Genomic DNA, 24761 nt, shown 5'->3' with positions numbered 1-24761 from the left:
CACTCCCACCCAACGTCACTTCCGCTCCCGGGAGAGTCAGGACTCCCAGCCCAGGTAAGGGAGGGCCCCGGAGTCAGCCTGACCCCCGCCGCCACCCGGGAGCCGCGGCCCCGCCCGGAGCCCCCTGCTAACGCGAACGCTCGTGGCCCGGGGGTGGAGTCTGGGCCCTGGGGGCCCCGCCCCTCGGCCGGGCTGCTGGGGAGCCGGAGACCGCGGGCGGGGGAAGCCTCAGCCCCGACCGGGTCCCGCCGCTAGTGCCAGGGGCTTCAGAGGGAGCCGGGAGACCCCGCGCGCTGCTGGTAAGCGGGGGGAGGGCGCGCAGGGGCTCCTGCCTAAGGGGTGAGTCCAGGGGCTGGTGTCGGGTAGTGGGTCACTTGCGTCCCCCGAAATCCCAGCGCGTCGCAGCGCCCTGGGACTGAGCCTGGCCAGTGAGTGTCGCCTTTTTATAACGTAAACTAAGGGGAACGGAAGCGCTGCACGTACCTTTCAGTCAGGGTTGAGCAGTGATGAGCTGCCAAAATATTAACAGGTTCCCTCCTCCTCACCCCACGAGGGGGTTGTGGCCGCCCCCCTCCCCCGGGCCTCCTACCCAATCCAACCCCTTGCGTTCTTCGACATCCCCCTGCCCCATCCACCCGCCTTCCCAGACCCCTGACTACCCCCTGCTGTCCCATCCAACCTCTCCTCTCATTCCTGATTGCCCCCCGAGACCCCTGCCCCATCCAACCACCCCTTCTCCCTGTCCCTGACTGCCCCCGCCACCTCATCCAACCCCTGCTCCTTCCTGACTGCCTTCCCAGGACCCTTGCCCCCATTCAATCCCCCTGTTCCCTGCCCTCTGACCGCCCCACCCCATCCACCCCCCCCACAACCTCCCAAACTCCCCTGCCCTTTTCCAACACCCCCTCCCTGCTCTCTTACAGCACTGCCTGGAGCTGCTCCGCCGGTACCAGCACCGGCGCCATGGGGCCCGAGCCGGGTTGGGCCGTAGCTGCGCTGCGGGGCCCGAGTTGGGCCAGAGCCGCAACCGCGGGGCCGGGCCCAGCACCGGCGCCGCGGGGCCCACGCTGCAACCGCGGGGCCGGGCCCAGCACCGGCGCCGCGGGGCCCACGCTGCAACCGCGGGGCCGGGCCCAGCACCAGCTGGAGCCGCAGCCGCGGGGGCCGGGCTGGAGCCGCAGCCGCGGGGGCCGGGCCCAGCACCAGCACCCGGGGCTGGCCGGGCTGGAGCCGCAGCCGCGGGGGCCGGGCCCAGCACCAGCACCCGGGGCTGGCCGGGCCAGAGCCTGCGCCTGGGACCAGCCGGAGCCGCAACCGCGGGGCCGGGCCCAGCACCAGCGCCTGGGACCAGCCGGAGCCGCAGCGCCAGGACTAGCGCCGGAGCCGCAACCGCGGGGCCGGGCCCAGCACCAGTGCCTGGGACCGGCCGGAGCCACAGCGCCAGGACCAGCGCCGGCGCCACGGGGCCCAAGCTGGGCTGGAGCCGCAACCGCGGGGGCCGGAACCAGCACCGGCTCCGTGGGGGCCGGGCTGGAGCTGTGGAGCCGAAGCTGGGGGCGCTCGGCGGGGGCCGGGACCGGGCTGGGGGCGCTCGGCTGGGGGGTGCCAGGCTGGAGGGAGCCGCACTCCGGGAGCAGGAGCTGTGCTTGAGGGAGCTGCTGAGCCAGCTGCACCTCCCCTTCCCCCCGCGCCCCAGCTTACCTGCCTGCCTGCTGCTTGTTCAGGCTTCCCGCCAACATCTGATTCCTGGGAAGCAGGGGAGGGGGAGGAGAAGGGGGCGGAGCAGGAGAGGAGGGGGAAGTGAGCTTGGGCCAGAGCTTTTGTTAAATGAAGCCTTTATAGAACCGGTTGTCCTGGAACAACCAGTTCTAAAAGGGCTGCTAAATGTAACAACCGGTTCGTGCGAACCAGTGCCAACCGGCTCAAGCTCACCACTGTGGTTGAGAATTATTCTGCTGCTCGATGCTAGTGAAGTACTTCTCCTGGAAGCTTCCTATAAAAAGCTGTAAGGATTCTCCCCTGTTGGTTTGGAAGAGATCAGTTTGTGAAAATAACTAATAATGGGAAATGCATTATTGATGAGTGAAAAACTTCTTATAAATTCATCTGTAAAAGCCGTAAGGATGCATTTCTGGTCATTTGGTAGTGAGTGGGTGGTAAACATTGGTAAAAATGAGAAATTCATTGCTGATCGGTGTTAAAGATAAATTTCTCATGGAATCTTCCTATGAAAGCCTTTCAGATGCTCTCCTGTTCAATTGGTACTGATTGGTGAAAAATACTTAAAATCAGAAATTCATTACCAATCCATGCTGGTGAAAAACTTCTCCTTGAAGCTTCCTATAAAAGTCATAAGGATTATCTCCTGTTGGTTTGGAAGAGATCGGTTAGTGAAAAATACTAAAAATGAGAAATTCCCTATGGATGAGTTCTAGGGATAAACTTCTCCTGGACTCTTCCTCAAAAAGGTTTTTTAGCCATATAAATAGGAAGAAAACCAAGAAGGAAGAAGTGGGACCATTTAAAACTTTAAACGGAGTGGAGATTAGGGATAATCTTGGCATGGCACAATATCTAAACGAATATTTTGCCTCGGTCTTTAATGAGGCTAATGAAGGGCTAAGGAATAGTGGTAGAGGGACTGACGGGAATGAAGATATGGGGGTAGACATTACGGTATCTGAGGTAGAAGCCAAACTTGAACAGCATAACGGAAGTAAATCAGGGGGCCCGGATAATCGTCATCCTAGAATATTAAGGGAATTGACGAGTGAAATTGCAAGCCCGTTAGCGATGATTTTTAATAAATCTGGGGGTTGTACCGTTTGACTGGAGATTAGCTAATATAGTTCCTATATTCAAGAAGGGGAAAAAAAGTGACCCAGGTAACTACAGGCCTGTTAGTTTAACATCTGTAGTATGCAAAGTCATGGAAAAAATTTTAAAGGAGAGAGTGGTTACGGACCTTGAGGTCGATGGCAACTGGGACAAATTACAGCATGGTTTTACGAAAGGTAGATCGTGCCAAACCAACCTGATCTCCTTCTTTGATAAAGTAACAGATTTTTTAGACAAGGGAAATGCGGTGGATCTAATATATCTTGATTTCAGTAAGGCGTTTGATACGGTACCGCATGAGGAATTACTGGTTAAATTGGAAAAGATGGGGATCGAAATGAAAATCCAGAGGTGGATAAGGAGCTGGTTAAAGGGGAGACTGCAGAGGGTCGTATTGAAGGGTGATCTGTCGGGTTGGAGGGGGGTTACCAGTGGAGTTCCTCAAGGTTCGGTTTTGGGTCCGATTTTATTTAATCTATTTATCGCTGACCTCGGAACCAAAAGTAGGAGTGGGCTGATAAAGTTTGCGGATGACACCAAGTTGGGAGGTATTGCCAATTCAGAAAAGGATCAGGATATCCTCCAGGGAGATTTGGATGACCTTGTAAACTGGAGTATTAGTAACAGGATGAAATTCAATAATGAGAAGTGTAAGGTTATGCATTTAGGGATGACTAACAAGAATTTTAGTTATAAGCTGGGGACGCACCAGTTGGAAGTAACGGAAGAGGAGAAGGACCTAGGAGTCCTGGTTGATTGCAGGATGACTATGAGTCGGCAATGTGATGTGGCCGTTAAAAAAGCTAATGCGGTCTTGGGATGCATTAGGCGAGGTATTTCTAGTAGAGATAAGGAGGTGCTAGTCCCGTTATATAAGGCGTTGGTGAGACCTCATTTGGAGTATTGTGTGCAGTTTTGGTCTCCCATGTTTAAGAAGGATGAATTCAAACTGGAACGGGTACAAAGAAGGGCCACTAGAATGATCCGAGGAATGGAAAGCCTGTCGTATGAAAGGAGACTTGAGGAGCTCGGTTTGTTTTCCTTAACCAAAAGAAGGATAAGAGGAGATATGATTGCACTCTTTAAATATATCAGAGGGATAAATACCAGGGAAGGAGAGGAATTATTTCAGCTCAGTGCTAATGTGGACATGAGGACAAACGGATATAAATTGTCAGTCAGGAAATTTAGGCTTGAAATTAGATGAAGGTTTCTAACCATCAGAGGAGTGCAATTCTGGAACAGCCGACCGAGGGAAACAGTGGGGGCGAAGGACCTCCATGACTTTAAGATTAAGCTGGATAAGTTTCTGGAGGGGATTGTATGATAGGATAACGGGTTTAGTCAATAGGTCAATAACGTGCCACACTGGTAATTAGTACAAAGGGTCAATGTTGGGATATTGTTAGCCTTTTCCAGAGGGTCTGGCTGGAGAGTCTTGCCCACATGCTCGGGGTTCAGCTGATTGCCATATTTGGGGTCGGGAAGGAATTTTCCTCCAGGGTAGATTGGCAGTGGCCCTGGAGGTTTTTGGCCTTCCTCCGAAGCATGGGGCAGGGGTGGCTTGCTGGTGGATTATCTGCTACTTGAAGTCTTTAAATCATGATTTGGAGCATTCAACAGCAGAGTCAAGGGAGAGAATTAGTTCAGGAGTGGGTGGATCGGCTTATGTGGCCTGCATCTTGCAGGAGGTCAGACTAGATGATCATAATTGTCCCTTCTGATCTTGAATTCTATGATTCTATGAAAAGGCCATTAATATGCACTCCTGCTCACTTGGAAGAGATAGGTTTGTGAAAAATACTAAAAATGAGAAATTGCAAGAGATTTAACGAGAAATGTATCTTCCTGTAAAACCCATTTGGATTCTCTCCTGATCATTTGCAGAGGTGGCAGGTTTGTAGAAATTTTGGTGGTGCCCAGGATGCCCAGGATGCCCAGAGCGCCCCCCACCAAACTCTACCCCCCACCTGCCAAAGACTCTGGGAGGGAGTTTTGGTATGTGGAGGAGTTCTGGGCTGCAGGCTCTGGGCATAGGCGGCGACTCCGTGGGTTCTCTGGGGCTGGAGCATCCACAGGGAAAAATTTGTGGGTGCAGAGCCAGGCTCCCCACTCTACCCTGCCTCCGCTTCCTCCCCGAGCTCTGCACCCCGCCCCACCCTGCTTCTCCTCCCAGCGCTTGCTACTGCAAAACGTCTGTTTTGTGGTGTAACAAGCCCGGGTGGGGGTGGGGAGCGGGAATGAGGTGCCCTCAGGGCAGGAGGGAGGGAAGAGGCAGAGCTGGGGGGACTTTGGGGAAGGGGTTGGAATGGGGGCGGGAGGGGGCAGGGCAGGGGTGGAGTTGGGGCAGGGCCAGGGCAGTGGCCATTTGAGCACCCAACAGTGCCAGCAGAAGTTGGCACCTATGAATTTGGGGAAGGGGGTGCAGGCTCTGAGAGGGAGTTTGGAGGCGGGAGGGGGGGTGTGGGAAAAGGGTGCGGGGTGCAGGCTCTGGGAGGAGGTGGAGGGGGGGTGCAGTGCTTACCTGGGGCTCCTAGGCAGGGCGGGCCCGGGGGGCCTCCACATGCTGCTATCCCTAGGCACTGCCCCTGCAGCTTCCTATTGGCTGCAGAGGTGCTTGGGGCAGGAGCAGCGCATGTAGACCCAGACCCACCCTGCCCAGGGGCTGCAGGGAGGGATTGGCAGCCACGTGGAGTGAGCAGGCAGGAAGCCGCTAAGCTCCGCTGCACTGCCAGTAAGTGAGTTGGGCATTTTAAATCACTCAGGGGATGCATGGGGGGGGGGGGGGGCACCTGGGGGTGGAAGGCCGGGCTGAGGGAGAGACCTGGTCTCAGACATTGCTGGAGCCGGGCCCCCGGGCCAGGAATATTCCCGGTGCCCAGGCACCACGGACCCATCACCCATGCTTTCAGCGTATGGTGCATAGAGCAGTATGTACAAGTCATTGTATGGAAATTTAGTTGGTACTGACTTCACTTGTGCTTTTTATGTAGCCTGTTGTAAAACTAGGGAAATATCTAGATGAGTTGATGTACCTCCTGGAAGATTGCTGTGTATCCCCAGGTGTACATGTACCCCTGGTTGAGAACCACTGATGTAGGGGAACCCAGGCCCACCTGCCACACCGGCTTCCAACCCAGTACTCTGGGAAGCTGGTTTGGCTTTGCTTATCTTGCATCAGCCTCAACTCAGCTTCACTGGGTCACCATTTCCTACCATGGCCCCGTGGGCAGGAGTCAGAGAAAGGAAGTCTCCCTTCAGGTGTAAAACCAGCAACTGCTCCATGAAGGGTTGGTGCTGATGGAGCAATTATTAACACTTTCTCTAGTCTCCTTTTCAATTTGGCCCCATTTTTTCTCTAATTCTCCAATGTTAATTTAACAATCTCAGATTTGGGATGTTTGACCTGCAGCAAATTTTCTTTCTTTCTTTGGGAAATTGTCCTGAATCATTCCTCAGATGAAAAGGGGCTTTATGGGTGCACCTGGCATTGGCCACTGTCGGTAGACAGATACTGGGCTAGATGGACCTTTGGTCTGACCCGGTACGGCCGTTCTTATGTTCTTACAGCTGCCTCTGGGGTGGGATGGGATGGCCATTCTCTGCTAGTGTTACAACCCAATGGCCCCCTCCCTCAGGTCCCCGTGAGAGGCAAATTAACATTGTATGTTGCTAATGCTGTTGGTTAAAGGTGAGAGTGTGGAGTGGAAGATTCCTTTTCAGGCTGCAAGAGGCCAAAGGGGGAGGAGGGAGGGGAAAAAGGCAGAAAAGGGGTTAACTCCACACTTCAGCTAGCTCAGTCTAAAAATAAAACGCTGGCCCCGGTCAAGGTCATGACAACTGCAACTGCATTCACATCTTACCCAACCCCAGCCAGCCATAAAGAAAACTAAGCAAAACTGCAAAAAGTGCAAAAACAAGCACAACAGCAAAGGCCAATGGGGGGAAAAAACAAGGTTTCGTGTCCCTAAAGTAGGTGTGTTTTTAAAAAGCTACAAAAAGCTGGTTTAAACTGGTACAGAAAACACCAAAAGCAAAGGTCCCTAAACAAAACACCCAAAAGCCAAAGCAAATAAAAAATCAACAGCAAACCCTAAACAACCCATGCACAGGACAAAAACTCCCATCCACCCTTTCCCTTCTTCTTACGTTACACCTAGGCTCGAGTGATGATGTTCGTCCATCGTTTTCGAAGAAGACCTTGACATCTAGCAGGTTGTAAGCTGTCCACAGTGTGTCCGCAGGTGGCTGGCAAGGCCAATACGGGCACGGAATGTTCTGCCACATGTCGGGCAGGCATGCGTGGGCACCACTGTTACAGCATTTGCAGCTCTGGCTTTATGGAGTGCTCGCTTCTCTTGTGCTATGGTTATCCTTCTTGCTTCAGATGTCTGGCAGCCCTTGGTGGATCAGTGTACGCCATGTCGATCAATCTTGTGCCAGGGTTTCCCAGGAGGTGATGTCGATATCCAGGGACTTAAGAGAGGCTTTCAGCGTGTCTTTGTATCGCTTCTTTTGTCCCCCGTGCGATCGCTTTCCTTGAGACAGCTCACCATAAAAGAGCTGTTTGGGGATGCGGTAGTCTGGCATCCTTACAACATGGCCTGCCCAGCGTGCCTGGGCTTTCATGAGCAGAGAATAAACTGACGGCAGGCCTGCTCTGGAGAGGACTTCTGTATCTGGCACCTTATCCTGCCACCGGATCCTCAGAAGTCTGCGGAGGCAAGTCATATGGAAGTGGTTCAGTTGCCTAGCGTGCCTCCTGTATACAGTCCAAGTCTCACTGGCATACATCAGGGTAGTTAGCACTACTGCTCGGTAGACTTTAAGCTTTGTAGCAAGGCTTATTCCACGGCGGTCCCACACGTTGGTCAGCAGTCTGCCAAATGCAGAACTTGCCTTGGCGATTCTGCAATTGACCTCGATGTCAATTGTCACTGCGCGAGAAAGGGTGCTGCCAAGGTATGTAAATTGGTCCACTGCTTGCAGCTTTTGTCCCTTCACTGTGATGGTGGACTCTTGGTGTTGGGCTTTCGGAGCTGGCTGGTGCATCACTTCGGTTTTCTTTATGTTAATGAGAAGGCCGAAGTTGTCACATGCTGCTGTGAATTTATCCATGCTAGCTTGCATTTCCTGCTCTGATCCAGCATTCAGGGCACAGTCGTCAGCAAAAAGGAGGTCTCGTAGCACAGTTTCCTTTATTTTGGTGACAGCCTGGAGTCTCTGCAGGTTGAACAGTTTCCCATCAGTCCTGTATCTCAGGCTGATTCCCAAGGAACTGTTCTGAAAGGCATCTGACAGCATGGCTGAAAACATTATGCTGAACAGGGTCGGTGCCAACACACACCCTTGCTTGACGCCGTTTGTGACGGGAAAGGCCTCTGAAGCTTCTCCGTCGTCCAGAACACGAGCCGTCATGCCGTCGTGGAACTGACGTACCATCAGGATAAATCTGTCAGGGCACCCAAACTTCGACATGATGCGCCACAGACCTTTGCGACTGCCTTGGTAAGATCCACGAAGATGGTGTACAATTCGCGATTCTGCTCTTGACACTTCTCTTGGAGCTGTCGGACTGCGAAGATCATGTCCACAGTGCCACGCTCTTTGCGGAAGCCGCACTGTGTCTCGGGTAGTAGACCCTGTTCCAGGTGGTCAATCAGGCGATTCAGCAACACTCGTGCAAGGATCTTACCTGTGCTAGAAAGCAGTGATATTCCTCTATGATTATCGCAAACTCGAGTAGTGTGGGTGTAAGTATAAAAGTGGGTTAGGGCTTGGGGCACTAACACTTTGCTTTTTTCCTTCCTTTAAGTAACGGGGGCTCCCCAGCACTCTCCGCTGTTATTTTATTATTTTATTAATAAACCTTTTAAAATTTAGTCACTTGGTGTGCTCCTCCATCTCCTCCCCTAAAAATCCTGCGGCCTCAGCCTAATCACTTGACATCCCGGGCAGATTGGTAACATAAATCTGTCACATCAGCAACAAGGCAAGGAAGAGGACAGGAGGAAAAAATCCCCACTGGAGACTGTCCATCTGAAGCTTACACAGGCCTTGACTACACTGGCGCTTTACGGTGCTGCATCTTTCTCGCTCAGGGGTGTGAAAAAACACCCCCCTGAGCGCAGCAAGTTACAATGCTGTAAAGCGCCAGTGTAAACAGTGCCCCAGCGCTGGGAGCCACGCTCCCAGCGCTGTAAACTAATCCCCTCGGGGAGGTGGAGTACCTGCAGCGCTGGGAGAGCTCTCTCCCAGTGCTGGCGCCGTGACCACATTCGCACTTCAAAGCGCTGCCATGGGAGCGCTCCCACGGCAGCGCTTTGAAGTTGCAAGTGTAGCCATACCCACAGTCCTGGCTACTGCTACCCCCAGCTGCTCAACACAGCTCTGCCCAGCTGCCAGTCACTTGCCCGCCCCTGCTGCTGCCTCCTCCCAACTGCCAGGGAGTTTCCTGCTCCATATTCCCCTCATATATCCTCTTAAAACATCTCCCCAAAGGGCTCCCTGCTGATGATATGAATGGTGTGAGTGGGAAATTATTACTGTCTGTTTGATGGGATTGTATATGGAAGTTCAATAAATTGTCCAACTGTTCTCACTCGCTTAATATAAAATCTCTTCAGATCCAGGTGGTTTTCTCTCATCATCAAATATTTCTTCCCCAGTTCTCAAAGACTGATATAAAATATCCTTTGTGCAGTGCTGTAGTAGCCATGATGGTCCCAGAATATTAGAGGCTGCCCTCTTCATTTATATACAAATGTTTGGTGTTATTCTCCATCCCATTCCTTTTGAATCTTAACATGTTAGCTTTTTTGCAGGCAGCTGTGCACTGAGTGGAGCTTTTCATTGATCTGTCTACAGTAACATGCAGATCCTTTTCTTGAGTTATATAGCTAATAATATGTTATGTTCATGCCGCTAGGTGTAAGGCATGTTCAGTAGGGGTTTCTCCTCTTTTCCTTATTTGTATTTCCTCTCCCTACTAATGTTGGGGTGTCCTTCTCCTATAGGTTAGTGTATTAATGATCTCAGCTTGGTGTCATCTGTGTCAATTTGTTGCCATGGCACACCTGTGGTCAGACATCTGCGGATGTTCTATCAAAAAGCCAGTGTTAGCTCATGTTCCTCTGGTTGGCTGGTGTCTTTATGGACGAGATTCCCCTTTAGACACCCTGTTTCCAGTTCTCCAAACCGTAGGGGTGACTGCTAGGCCATTTATCTGTGCCAGAGTTCATAGACCTCAAGCCTTATGTTAACTGCTCAAACCAATATCATACAGCAGGGATTGGCAATCTTTGGCATTCAGTCCATCAGGGAAAGCCATTAGCGGGCTGGGACGGTTTGTTTACCTGCAGCATCTGCAGATTCGGCCAATCGCAACTCCTGCTGGCCCAGTTCGCCGTCCCGCAATCCCCATTGGCCTGGAACGGGGAAACACAGCTAGCGGAAGCTGCGATTGACCGAACCTGCGGACGCTGCAGGTAAATAAACCATCCCGGCCTGCCAGCGGCTTTCCCTGACGGGCTGCGTGTCAAAAGGTTGCCGATCCCGGTCATACAAGATACAGGCCTGTAGGTTCCTTGCATTACTGCTGCTTAAAATAAATGCTATTGCTGTATCGATGGGCTATATTTGATAGTTAATTTACTCCCAACTGTATAAGTAGCTGCAGTTTTTCTCTCCAATGTGCATTGCTTTGCATTTAGAACAAGGTGGGTGAGGTAATACCTTTTATTGGACCCACTTCAGTTGGTGAGAGAAACAAATCTCTGAGCTACACATAGATCTCTTCTTCAAGAGGATATCCTAAAAGTTTGCCCTCCTTTCTCTCTAGTTATCTATTTCTAATTTAATATTCCCTGAGATTTTTTCCATGTGTCACTAATAATAAAATATTAATATAAAATATCCTCAGATTTTGACCTTTTCTCAAATTTTTGAATATATTTAGAAAAGTTTTCCAGATGTTTCCCATTTTCTCTCAATTTGTCAAATAACAATATGAAGTTCACGCTCATTTTACCTCTTTATTGACTATCGATATAAAATCCCTCCCATTTTTCTACTTTCCTTTTTAGTTTGTGAACATTGATCAAAAATTTTCCAGATTTCCACCCTTTTCTCTTGAATGACTTAACATGGATATCAGCTGTCAGATTTTGTCTTTTTCCATGTAATTATCAGATGTCTGTTAAAAAGCATCTTGTGTTTGGAGATGTTCCCATGTTTAGTTTTTGGAGGGAATTTGTCGTCTTAGTCATTCTCCAGCCTGGCAGTTTCAGGGAGTTAAATGGTCAACTTCCCCTCTCATATGAGACTCATTTCTTTCCCAACCCCTGTTTAGGGAGAACAGTGTCTCCCAGCTGCTCACAGGACAGTTGGCAGGACCCTTTTCTTTTCTTCAGGGGACACAGGATGAGGGCTCAGTCTGCATGGCTCCTTGCTGCCCAGTCTGTACCCAGAGTGGCTGAGAATCTCCATGCTACTGTACTGCTACTGTATTAGTTCCTCACTTTCTCCTCACCATGTTCACCAGCAGTATCCCAAACCCACATGTCGAATGGTCTCCATGAGGGGTTCCTTCGCCCAGTGCTGAGAGGTAGTTGTCCCTACTGGAGTGGGTCCCTACTGACCATTATCTGCCAGTCACTGGGCATGGAAATTTATTAAATTTGGCTCCTCCATGCCATCCATTCTCCTGTTAAAGAAGCATCACCCAGGGCTCCTCCCAACTGTGTGAATGGCTGGCAGGAGCTGCTGATAACTTTCTATCCATGTATCAATTGCTGATATGAAATCATGACAGGCGTTGCTTTTCTCCCCGTTTTCAAAACTGGAGGAACGTTAGGTTTTGGAGGGAAAACTGTTCCTGTGAATACTTCTCAGAAGAAGCGAGAGAGGGAGTGAGGGAGGAGGAAAGGACTCTGGACTCCTCCCTCCTGAGCATGTTTCTGGTCTCACTGAGACAAGTGTTAATCAAGAAACACTTCAAGGAAGAATATGAAGTGACTCCAGATTAACATGGGGGCAAATAAAATCAGTATATGTCCCTGTGGGGAGGGGGGTTTCAGTTGTTGCTAATTGCGGGGGAAGCCCTCAGTCTCTGTCTGACGCAGTCTCTCTCTCCTCAGGATATTGGGGGTTGAGCTTCCTGGGTCAGACGCTGCTACCTGCATTGTGATCTGGGAGCCCAGACTGAGCAGCTGCTGCTCCCCCGGTAGGATTTAGGCTTGGGAGTGCCTTGTAGTGAAGATTCCTCTGTGCCCAGGCAAGGTGAGGACTTTCTCCAGCTGTAATTAGCTCCCTGGGTCAGCTCTAGGCTCTGCCCACACCAACATCTGAGCCAGAGACTCCAGGTGATTGACAGAGACCTCAGGGAACGTGCTGGGGATGGGCTTGAAAGTGACTCTGCACAAATAGCCCCTCCTCACCTTACATCTCTCCTCCCCTTAGCAATTACAGGAGCTGATCCAGCCATAGGACAGTAAACACCCAGGAATGGCTGGCTGGCTGCCAGAAGGGGAGGGACAGGAGATGGGAACACAAGAAGAAAAAGGAGAGAGAGTGATAGTGGCAGTGGGAGAAATAGTTGGGAAGAGAGAGTCCCAGATCGCTAACCTGCCTCCACACACTTACTGCAGCATCCCTGGGCAGATTCACTTCCCAGTGAACAATGTGAGGTGCAGGGAGAGGAAAAGCCAATTCCTGATGTTCCCTGTGCCCCCGGCTGTGGGAGTGTGCTGCCCTGGGGACAATGTCAGGGGAAATTCTGGAAGTCACTCTTTTTGTTCTGCTCTTGTCTCGTATTTGGTTCCCAGACTTCGTTACTGGGAGGGTTTCAAAATATCTAGGTTGTTTAGTACTAGTGGGGTGGGCTGGGTCAGTGGTGTAATAAAATGACCAAACATTTCCTCAGAATAGAATCAGAACTGTAGGGCTGGAATGAACCATGAGAGGTCATCTAGTCCGGACCCCAACACTGAGGTGTTTGTCCAACCTGTCCTTAAAAACATCCAATGATGATGATTCCACAACCTCCCTTGGTCACCTATTCCAGTACTGAACTAGCGTTCGTCACAACTGAGTCACATTGCTGACTCATTCAATTTGTGATCCACTATAACCCCTAGATCCTTTGCACTTTTCTTTATTAAATTTCATCTTGTTCATTCAGCTCAATTCTCTAATTTATAAAAGTCATTTTGAATTCTAATCCAGTTCTCCAAAGTGTGTGCAAATCTTCCCAGCTTGGTGTCATCTGCAAATTTAATAAGCACACTCTCCACTCCATTATCCAAGTCATTAATGAAAGTATTGAGTAGTACCAGATGGAGGATTGGCTCCTGTGGGACTGCATTAGCTACATCCTCCCAGTTTGTCAGCGAGCCATCAATAATTACTCTTTGAGTACAGGTTTCAGAGTAGCAGCCATGTTAGTCTGTATCTGCAAAAAGAACAGGCACCTTAAAGACTAACAAATTTATTTTAGCATGAGCTTTCGTGAGCTACAGCTCACTTCTTCGGATGCATAGAATGGAACACACAGACAAGAGATATTTATACATACAGAGAACATGAAAAGGTGGAAGTATGCATAACAACAGGAAAAGTCTAATCAATTGAGATGAGCTATCATCAGCAGGAGGAAAAAACTTTTTGAAGTGATAATTAAGATGGCCCATAGAAGGTGTGAGGAGAGCTTAACATAGGGAAATAGATTCAATTAGTGTAATGACCCAACCATTCCCAGTCTCTGTTTAGGCCAGAGTTAATTGTATCTAATTTGCATATTAATTCGAGTTCAGCAGTTTCTCTTTGGAGTCTGTTTTTGAAGTTTTTTTGTTGCAAAATTACCACCTTCAAGTCTGTCACTGAGTGGTTAGAGAAGTTGAAGTGTTCTCCCACTGGTTTTTGAATGTTATGATTCCTGATGTCAGATTTGTGTCCATTTATTCTTTTGCATAGAGACTGTGTACATGGCAGAGGGGCATTGCTGGCACATGATGGCATATATCACCTTGGTAGATGTGCAGGTGTACGAGCCCCTGATGGCGTGTCTGATGTGATTAGGTCCTATGATGGTGTCACTTGAATGGATATGTGGACAGAGCTGGCATCGGGCTTTGTTGCAAGGATAGGTTCCTGGGTTAGTGTTTATGTTGTATGGTGTGCGGTTGCTGGTGAGTATTTGCTTCAGGTTGGGAGGCTGTCTGTAAGCGAGGACTGGCCTGTCTCCCAAGATCTGTGAGAGTGAGGGATCATCTTTAAGGATAGGTTGTAGATCTTTGATGATGCGCTGGAGAGGTTTTAGTTGGGGGCTGTAGGTGATGGCTAGTGGCATTCTGTTATTTTCTTTTTTAGGCCTGTCCTGTAGTAGGTGGCTTCTGGGTACTCTTCTTAAGGCTTAAAACTATAATACCCACCTGCTGAAGTGAAAAAACAGATTGACAGTCTCTACGCAAAAGAATAAATGGACACAAATCTCTTCAACCTCTCTAACCACTCAGTGACAGACTTGAAGGTGGCAATTTTGCAACAAAAAACCTTCAAAAACAGACTCCAAAGATAAACTGCTGAACTCGAATTAATATGCAAATTAGATACAATTAACTCTGGCCTAAACAGAGACTGGGAATGGTTGGGTCATTACACTAATTCAATCTATTTCCCTATGTTAAGTTCTCCTCACACCTTCTATGGGCCATCTTAATTATCACTTCAAAAAGTGTTTTTTCCTCCTGCTGATGATAGCTCATCTCAATTGATTAGACTTTTCCTGTTGTTATGCATACTTCCACCTTTTCATGTTCTCTGTATGTATAAATATCTCCTGTCTGTGTGTTCCATTCTATGCATCCGAAGAAGTGAGCTGTAGCTCACGAAAGCTCATGCTAAAATAAATTTGTTAGTCTTTAAGGTGCCACAAGTACTCCTGTTCTCTTTGAGTACAGACTTTCAAGAACACCACATTTCCCTAGTTTGCTGATGAGGCTGTCATGGGGTCTTCTATCAAGAGCCTTACTACAATCAAGATATCTCTACCGTGTCCCCAGATCTATAAGGCCTGCTAAAGCAGGAAATTAGATTGGTTTGGCCTGATTTGTATTCGATAATCTATGCAGGCTATAACTTATCACTTTACTATCCTCTAGGTGCTTATACATTGATTGTTTAATACCCAGAAAGACAAATGTATCTAAATTAGGCTTGAGTGGTCTTTATTCTCCAGGTCTTCATTGTTTTATGTTTGCCCTTTTCCAGTCTTGTGGGACCTCACCATCCTCCCGGAGTTGTCAAAGATAATTGTTACCTGTTCCAAGATTGCTTCAGCTAATTCCTTGAGTAGCCCAGGATGAATTGCATTAGGCCCTGCTGACTTGAATAAATTTAATTTATGTAAATATTTTTTCAACCTCTTATTTCCCCATTTTGGTTTCTGTTCCTTCCCTCTCTTTGTTAAGAATAATTAAGTATCCGATCACAATTACATTTTTTTAGTGAATGTAAAAAGGCATTAAACACCTTTGTCTTTTTGCTGTCATCTATTATTGGCTCTTCTTCTCTGGTAAGTAGAGACCTACACTTTCCTTCCCCTGTTTCTTGCTCCTAATATATTTATAGAACCCTTATCTTATTGCCTTTTTTGTGTCACTTCCAAGGTGTAACTCATTTTGTGAGTTAATCTTTCTGATTTTTGTCCCCACATGCTTGTGCAATTCTTTTGTACTCATCCATAGAAATTTGTCCATGATTCCACTTATTATAGGATTCCTTTTTATTTTCTGGTCATGAAAGAGCTTATGGTAGAACCATATTGGCCACTTACTCTTTCTGTCTTTCCTTCACATTGTGATCCTTTGCTGCTGCTGCTCCTTTAATATTGTCTCTGAGGAACTGCCAGCCAGCTCTCCTGAACTCTCTTCTCTCTCTGAGATTTTATTCCCATGGGACCTCACCTACCAGTTCTCCAACTTGGTTGAAGTCTGCCTTTTGGATGTCCATTGTCCTTATTCTGCTGCTCTCATGCCTTCATTCTCAGAACTGCAACATCGATAATTTTTCATCACTTTTGCCCATATTGCTCTCCACCTTCAGTTTCCTAATTCATTCCTTTCTGTTTCAGTTACTGTTTCCATCCTCTCAAAGAAAACAGGTGTCCCCTGTACATTCCAAGAACTTATTGGACACTTTGTGTTTGTTTGGTTGAATTCCTTTTCTAACAGATGTCTGGGTAGATAACCCTCTTCCCCCGACCCCCCAACCCCATTACTGTGTTTTGAATTTTTCTATTGGCATGACAGTCTAGATCATCTGTGTGCAGGGAAAGAGTCTGGGGGAATTGTGCTGTGAAATTATTTCCTGTTCTGACATGTTCCCAATTGCCCTTTTTGCCATAACAGGCTGCAGCTCATCCATGTTTTCTGCCAGACCCTTTCATCCTTCCAGGGACCAGAGAAGGAAAATGGCTGCAGTGAAGCCATTTGAGGTAGGGATTATCAGGGAGTTGCTGGTGGGTTCTCTTTGGAGGGAGAAGGGCAGTAAATATAGAGGAGGTGTGCACTTCTGAGGGGGCTGGGCTAGAGGTGGGAGGGGGCAGGAAAGCCACAGGGTGGAGAAAGGGAGGGGGACAGAGTGTGATAAACCTGCTGAGATTTGTTTACTGTGATGCCTAGATCCCAGCAACAGACCCCTATGGTTTGTGGGTGGGAATTCCCTAATTAGTCAAGCAGGAAAGACCCCCCCCCCCCCCCCCCCCGACTGGGCTAGGAAAACTTACCACAGTTCAGTACTGGAGCCTGAACCACCTGGCCAGAGGCTGCTGTGAGATATAAAGACACCCCATCCCCTCCTATCCGGCTGCTGGCAATGAGGAGGGTGTTGCAATTCGCATCAGTAGTTGTCCCTGGATCCTGCTTGGGGCCTCCATCTCCTGTATCAGCCTCTGGCTAGTAGTTGAGTGATGAATGTGAAGACTTCTGCCCCCTCACTCTGCTGGGAGGAGTGGGGGTATTTTTTTCTCCCCTCACCCTGATGCTTCTGGGCTGCTCTCGTGATGGAGTGTGGGTGGAACTATGGTGTGGAGAAAGTGGATAAGGAAGTGTTATTTACCCCTTCACATAACCCAAGAACCTGGGGGTCACGTGATGAAATTAATAGCCAGCAGATTTATAAAAAGGAAAAGGAAGTATTTCTTCACAGAATGCACGGTCATCCTGTGGAACTCATTGCCAGAGGATGTTGTGAAGGCTGTAATTATAATTGGGTTAAAAAAATTAGATAAATTCATGGAGGATAGGACCATCAACTGTTACTAGCTGTGTGAGAGGGATAGCTCACTGGTTTGAGCATTGGCCTGCTAAACCCAGGGTTGTGAGTTCAATCCTTGAGGGGGCCATTTAGGGAACTAGGGTAAAAATCTGGGGATTGGTCCTGCTTTGAGCAGGGGATTGGACTAGATGACCTCCTGAGGTCCCTTCCAACCCTAATAGTCTCTGATTCTATGTAACAAGGTTGGGACTCACCACCTGGCGCCTTCTGCTGGTTGTCTCCAGGAACTAGCTCAGTCCAGTGGAGCGCCCTCTCCTGGTGGTGTCCCGCACATTGTCTCACCCTTGGTTGGTGTCTGAGCCCACATCGCTCACCAGCTCACGGCATCCTCTTCAGGACCACTGGCCTCCGGGGGGGAGCGGGTGTTAGCAACAGTCCTTGCACTGGCCTCAGTGGCCAACCACAACCTCCATAGTCTAGCCCTTTGTCTCAAGGGCCAGTTGAAGTTTGTTTCAGCCACCCTACTGCATTGCCAGGTGCAGTACAAGGGGGAAAGGGGGGGCAGGCCCGCCCACTACTCTGGGTCCCAACCCAGGGACCTTTTAGTGGCAGCCTCCCTGCCCTCCTTCTCTCCTTTTGTCCATCTGTCCCTGAACCACTTCCCCTCTGGGCCCACACACCCTCTAGGCCCTTTCTATCAGGGCCTGCAGTCTGGCAGATATTGGGCTAGAGCCCTACTATGCTCCCCCTGAGCCTACCCAGCACTGCTCTGTCCGAGGTGCTGGTCTCCTCCTCTGGAGATAGACCCTCCCCCATGAAGGTCTAGGACAGACTGCCTGCTGCGCTTCTGGGCAGCCTTTATATAGGGCCGTGCTGAGCCCTGATTGGCTGTCTCCAATCTCGGCCCTGATTGGCTTTCAGTATGCCCTTTCCTGATTGGCTGCCAGCCTGCGCAGCCTCTCTGTCCTACCTAGCCCCCTCTCACATCGGGGTGGGGCTGCCACTCCACCACACAAGCCAAGATGGTCAGAGATGCAATCCCATGCTCTAGGTGTCCCTAAGCCTTTAACTGCCACCTGCTGTGAGTGGATGACAGGAGGTGGATCACTCGAATAGCTCGTTCTGTTCCTTCTCTCTGAAGCATCTGGCATTGGCTACTACCAGAAGACAGGATACTGCACTAGATGCACTATTGTTCTGACCCGATTCTTATGTTCTGGCCATTCTTATGTTCTTATCAGTTTGGCTTTTGCTGATCTGAAGTTCTAAGCCCTAAAGTTATTAACTTACTTGGTACTGCTTCCCCAAACAGGCAGTGTGCTCCGTACACCAGCTTAGATAGATGCCAAGTGACTAGCCGTCAGGGGATAATCAGAACCACAGTTTGAGCCGCAATTGTGTGCAAGAGAATGTTATCAGAGCAAGGTGATTTTGATCAAAAGTTTGTTTTCGGAGGGCTGTAGCTCAGGAACCTCTGGAGCAATTAACCCCATCTTTGGGCCACTAACCCTGTCCTGCACCCACATGATGAATAGTGTATTTCAGGACAATGTGAATAAGCATGTACATTTTAGAGAAATTAGAATAGTTGGCCTTTAAACAGAGAGTAATGCTGAACCTTAAATCTAGTGCAGCTGGTGGTCTGCTATGATAACTTTCTAAATGCATGGAGAATATGGCAATCAGGTGCACCCATCTGTGGACAGGAGACAGTGTGAGAGGAGTCCTTGAGACAAGGGAGAAGATGAGGAGGGGAGAAAGATGATGGGGGAGCTGGTGTTTATGGGGTGACACATAGGTGGGAGGGCTGAGAGCAGAGGGAATGAAGGGAAGTAGGATGTGGAGGACTAACTTAGAGAGAATCAGGGATGTTTGGGTACAATTTAAGGAGTAGGATGGAGGGTATCATGGAGAGGAGCTCTCGTGAGCTGGTAATGGTGTGAGTTGGGAAAAGGGGGTGGAGGGCCCAGCAGTGGTGCTGTTGTTGAGGGAGGATCTTAGGTAGGTGATGTAGGTTAGCTGTGAGTGGGGAACACTGCAGTTAGAGGGACAGGGAGAGTGATGAGGTTAGAGAGTGGTTGATCTAGGAAGTAGGAGGGTCTAGTGGAGGTAGGAAGGCTTCACTGAGGCTGCTTTTGCCAAAGCCTCTAATGACCTGTCTTTAGGCAAAGCTCAGAGCCAGTACTCCGTCCTCCTCCTCCTTGACCTATCAGCTGCAGAAAAACCTGAGAGTTTTTGGATTAAGTTTAGAAGTGTGAGCAACAAGGGTGATGTCATGGTGGGAGTCTGCTATAGACCACCAGACCAGGGGAATGAGGTGGACGAGGCTTTCTTCCGGCAACTAGCAGAGGTTACTAGATCACAGGCCCTGGTTCTCATGGGAGACTTTAATCACCCGGATATCTGCTGGGAGACCAATACAGCGGTACACAGATAATCCAGGAAGTTTTTGGAAAGTGTAGGGGACAATTTCCTGGTGCAAGTGCTGGAGGAACCAACTAGGGGCAGAGCTCTTCTTGACCTGCTGCTCACAAACAGAGAAGAGTTAGTAGGGGAAGCAAAAGTGGATGGGAACTTGAGAGGCAGTGACCATGAGATGGTCGAATTTCAGGATCCTGACACAAGGAAAAAAGGAGCGCAGCAGAATACGGATCCTGGATTTCAGAAAAGCAGACTTTGACCTTCTCAGGGAGCTAACATGAGGGGGAAAGGAGTCCAGGAGAGCTGGCTGTATTTTAAAAAAATCTTTATTGAGGTTGCAGGAAAAAACCATCCCGATGTGTAGGAAGAATAGTAAATATGGCAGGCGACCAGCTTGGCTTAACAGTGAAATCCTTGCTGATCTTAAACGCAAAAAAGAAGCTTACTAGAAGTGGAAGATTGGACAAATGACCAGGGAGGAGTATAAAAATATTGCTCAGGCATGCAGGAGTGAAATCAGGAAGGCCAAATCACACTTGGAGTTGCAGCTAGCAAGAGATGTTAAGAGTAACAAGAAGGGTTTCTTCAGGAATGTTAGCAACAAGAAGAAAGTCAAGGAAAGTGTGGGCCCCTTACTGAATGAGGGAGGCAACCTAAGCCTGGTCTACACTAGGCGTTTAAATCGGTTTTAGGAGCGTAAAACCGATTTAACGCCACAACCGTCCACACTAGGAGGCACCTTATATCGATTTTAATGGCTCTTTAAACCAGTTTCTGTACTCCTCCCTAACGAGAGGAGTAACGCTAGTATCGGTATTACCATATCGGATTAGGGTTAGTGTGGCCGCTGATCGACGGTATTGGCCTCCGGGCGGTATCCCACAGTGCACCAGTGACCGGTCTGGACAGCATTCTGAACTCGGATGCACTGGCCAGGTAGACAGGAAAAGCCCCGCGAAGTTTTGAAATTCATTTCCTGCTTCCCCAGCGTGGAGATCTCATCAGCACAGGTGACCACGCACAGCTCATCAGCACAGTTAACAATGCAGTTTCCTGAGAATCGTAAAAGAGCCCCAGCATGGACTGCACGGGAGGTACTGGATCTGATCGCTATCTGGGGAGAGGATTCAGTGCTAACAGAACTGCGTTCCAAAAGACGAAATGAAAAAGTATTTGAAAGAATTTCTAAGGCTATGACGGATAAAGGCCACAGCAGGGACTCAGTGCAGTGCAGAGTGAAAGTTAAGGAGCTCAGACAAGCCTACCAGAAAACCAAAGAAGCAAACGGAAGGTCCGGGGCAGGTCGAAAAACATGCCGCTTCTATGCTGAGCTGCATGCAATTTTAGGGGGCTGCGCCACAAGTACCCCACCCCTGATCGTGGATTCCGAGGTGGGGGTTGTAATCTCTGCCATGGCTGAGGATTATGCAGACGGGGAAGATGAAGATGAAGAAGAGGAGGAAGACCTAGCAGAGAGCACACAGCACTCCATGAGCCCCAGCAGCCAGGAGCTTTTTATCACCCTGACGGAATTACCGTCCTCCCAGCCCTCACAAGCCACTATCCCAGACAATGACGCCATGGAAGGGAGCGCTGGTGAGTGTATCTTTGCAAATAGCAAACATTGTTTTTTAAGCAAGCCTTTTTTAATGATTGATTTGCCCTGAGGACTTGGGATGCATTCGCAGACAGTATAGTTACTTAGAAAAGTTTGTTAACATGTCCGGGGATTGAGAGGAAATCCTCCAGGGACATCTTGATGAAGCGCTCCTGTAGGTACTCCAGAAGCCTTTGCAGAAGGTTTCTGGGCAAGGCAGCCTTGTTCCGCCCACCATGGTAGGACACTTTACCACGCCATGCATGTAGCAAGTAATCAGGTATCATTGCGTGGCAAAGCATAGCAGCGTATGGTCCCGGTGACTGCTGGCATTCAAGAAGCATCCGCTCTTTATCTTGTTCTGTTATCCTCAGCAAAGTGATATCGTTCAGGATAACCTGGTTAAAAATCAGGAATTTAAGTAAGGGGGGTGGCCATTTTTCTACTGGGTTCGTGGACTGCAGCAGCTTAAAAAAAAAAACTTTCCTGCACGTAGCGAAGCGGGGGGAGGGGAGGAGTGAAATGCCGATGATCTTTTCTGTGTTTGGTCACCGGCGATCTTCCCCAAGCTACCAGACACGCAGTGGGTGGGGGGGGGGGAAAGGTTGTTGATTAGCAGGGAGCTAGCATGGTATTAGCCATGCGTTGGGGGGGAGGGGTAAATCACTACAGAACCCGAAAGACAGTGGCTTACCATGGCCGCATGCAAGCTGAATTCTGATGCCTGGACCTGTGTCTGTGAGATCTGTAACTCCAGAGCTGCAAGCACTGACTATTAAGATGAAAAATGCGACCTTGTAGGGAAATCACATGTGCTAGGTGAATAGTGCTGTTCACTGTGAAAGAGTATAACCATTGTTCTGTAAAATGTATCTTTCTAAATATTTATCTCCCTCATGCAGCTGCAAATTTTTCAACCATCCCTCCTCCATCCCAAAGGCTAGCACAGATAAGGCGGAGGAAAAAGAAGACGCGAGATGAGATGTTCTCGGATATTATGGAAGTTACACGCAATGAAAGAGCTCATCTGAATGAGTGGAAGGACGTGGTATCAAATTACAGGAAAGAGGCCAGTGAACGTGAGGACAGGAGGGATGAACGTGAGGACAGGAGGGACAAACGAGATGAGAGGTGGCGGCAGGAAGACCGGCAGGAAAATCAGGGGTGGCGGCAGGAAGATCAGCGGTGGCGGGATGCAAGTCTGGGGCTGCTACGTGATCAAACTGACATGCTCCGGCGTCTTGTGGAGCTTCAGGAACGGCAGCAGGATCACAGAGTGCCGCTGCAGCCCATGTATAACCACCCTCAACCCTCACCATGTTCCACATCCTCCTCACCCAGACGTGTAAGAACGCGTGGGGGGAGGCTCCGTGCACCCGCCCACTCCACCCCCGTGGACAGCCCAACCAGAAGGATGTCGTTACTGTGAATTTTTTTTAATGGCCTTCTCCATCCCTCCTATCATAGAATCATAGAATCTCAGGGTTGGAAGGGACCTCAGGAGGTCATCTAGTCCAACCCCCTGCTCAAAGCAGGACCAAACCCAACTAAATCATCCCAGCCAGGGCTTTGTCAAGCCTGACCTTAAACCTCCTCCCAAACCTCCTCCCAAACCACACCCTTACTTCTCTCCCTCTTTTTATAATGAATCAATAAAGAATTCATGCTTTTTAAATGAGTGACTTTATTTGCATAAGTAAGCTGTACTCGAAGGGGGAGGGGGAGTTGCTTACAGGGACTGAGTCAATCAAGGGGGTTGAGTGTTCATCAACAAACACAGCAGTCACACTGTACCCTGGCCATTGATGAAGCTCGTTTTCAAAGCTTCTCTGATGCGCACCGCTTCCTGGTGTGCTCTTCTAATCTCCCTGGTGTCTGGCTGCGCGTAATCAGCGGCCAGGTGATTTGCCTCAGCCTCCCACCCCGCCATAAAGGTCTCCCCCTTACTCTCACAGAGATTGTGGAGAATACAGCAAGCAGTAATAACATAGGGGACATTGGTTTGGCTGAGGTCTGAGCGAGTCAGTAATGTCCGCCAGCGCGCCTTTAAACGGCCAAATGCACATTCCACCACCATTCTGCACTTGCTCAGCCTGTAATTGAACAGCTCCTGACCACTGTCCAGGCTGCCTGTGTATGGCTTCATGAGCCATGGCATCAAGGGGTAGGCTGGGTCCCCCAGGATAACGACAGGCATTTCAACCTCCCCAACTGTTATTTTCTGGTCAGGGAAGTAATTCCCTTGTTGCAGCCGTTTAAACAGAGTAGTGCTTCTGAAGACGCGAGCGTCATGAACCCTCCCTGGCCATCCCACGTGGATGTTTGTGAAACGTCCCTTGTGATCTACCAGTGCTTGCAGCACCATTGAAAAGTACCCCTTCCGGTTTACGTACTGGGTGCTCTGGCGCTGCGGTGCCAAGATAGGGATATGGGTTCCATCTATCGCCCCCCCACAGTTAGGGAATCCCAGTGCAGCAAAGCCATCCACTATGGCCTGCACGTTTCCCAGAGTCACAACCTTTCGTAGCAGCAGCTTAGTGATTGCTTTGGCTACTTGCATCACAGCAGCCCCCACAGTAGATTTTCCAACTCCAAATTGATTCCCGACTGACCGGTAGATGTCTGGCGTTGCAAGCTTCCACAGGGCTATCGCCACTCGCTTCTCTACTGTGAGGGCTGCTCTCATCTTGGTATTATGGCGTTTCAGGGCAGGGGCAAGCAAGTCACAAAGTTCCATGAAAGTGCCCTTACGCATGCGAAAGTTTCGCAGTCACTGGGAATCGTCCCACACCTGCAACACAATGCGGTCCCACCAGTCAGTGCTTGTTTCCCGGGCCCAAAATCGGCGTTCAATGGATAGAATCTGCCCCATTACCATCAGGATCTCCAAAGCGCAGGGGCCCGCGGTTTGAGAGAATTCTGTGTCTACGTCCTCATCACTGTCATCGCCGCGCTGCCGTATCCGCCTCCTCCTCGCCTCGGATTGAAGGTCCTGGTTCACCATAGACTGCACGAGAGTGCGCGAGGTGTTTAAAACATTCACGATTGCGGTATGGAGCTGAGCAGGGTCCATGCTTGCTGTGCTATGGCGTCTGCACAGTTCACCAAGCAAAAAAGGCGCGAAACGGTTGTCTGCTGCTCAGGGAGGGGTGAGGCTGTACCCAGAACCACCCGCGACAATGATTTTTGCCCCATCAGGCACTGGGATCTCAACCCGGAAATGCCAAGGGGCGGGGGAGGCTGCGGGAACTATGGGATAGCTACGGGATAGCTACCTACAGTGCAACGCTCCAGAAATCGACGCTAGCCTCGGACCATGGACGCACACCACCGATTTAATGTGTTTAGTGTGGCCGCGCGCACTCGATTTTATAAAATCTGTTTTACAAAACCGGTTTATGCAAATTCGGAATAGTCCCGTAGTGTAGACGTACCCCTAGTGACAGAAGATGTGGAAAAAGCTAATGCACTCAATGATTTTTTTGCCTCTGTCTTTACAAACAAGGTCAGCTCCCAGACTGTTGCACTGGGCAGCACAGTATGGGGAGAAGGTGACCAGCCCTCTGTGGAGAAAGAAGTGGTTCAGGACTATTTAGAAAAACGACAAGCACAAGTCCATGGGGCCGGATGC

General features: G+C 49.5%; 1 long non-coding RNA gene across 1 annotated transcript; it reads left to right on the top strand.

Moving 5' to 3' along the window:
- The first annotated feature begins 17 nt into the window (after window positions 1-17).
- LOC123356235 lies at window positions 18-22078 on the top strand. Its single transcript, XR_006575301.1, has 4 exons — window positions 18-54; window positions 11976-12117; window positions 16245-16330; window positions 22033-22078. It is a non-coding gene; the product is annotated as an uncharacterized LOC123356235 (long non-coding RNA).
- Window positions 22079-24761: the final 2683 nt, after the last annotated feature.

This window comes from Mauremys mutica, chromosome 25 (genome assembly GCF_020497125.1).
Source record: "Mauremys mutica isolate MM-2020 ecotype Southern chromosome 25, ASM2049712v1, whole genome shotgun sequence".
In the NCBI taxonomy this organism is placed as follows: Eukaryota; Metazoa; Chordata; order Testudines; family Geoemydidae; genus Mauremys; species Mauremys mutica.
Note: the sequence above shows the minus strand (reverse complement) of the source record. Positions and strands in the feature narration are given on the sequence as shown.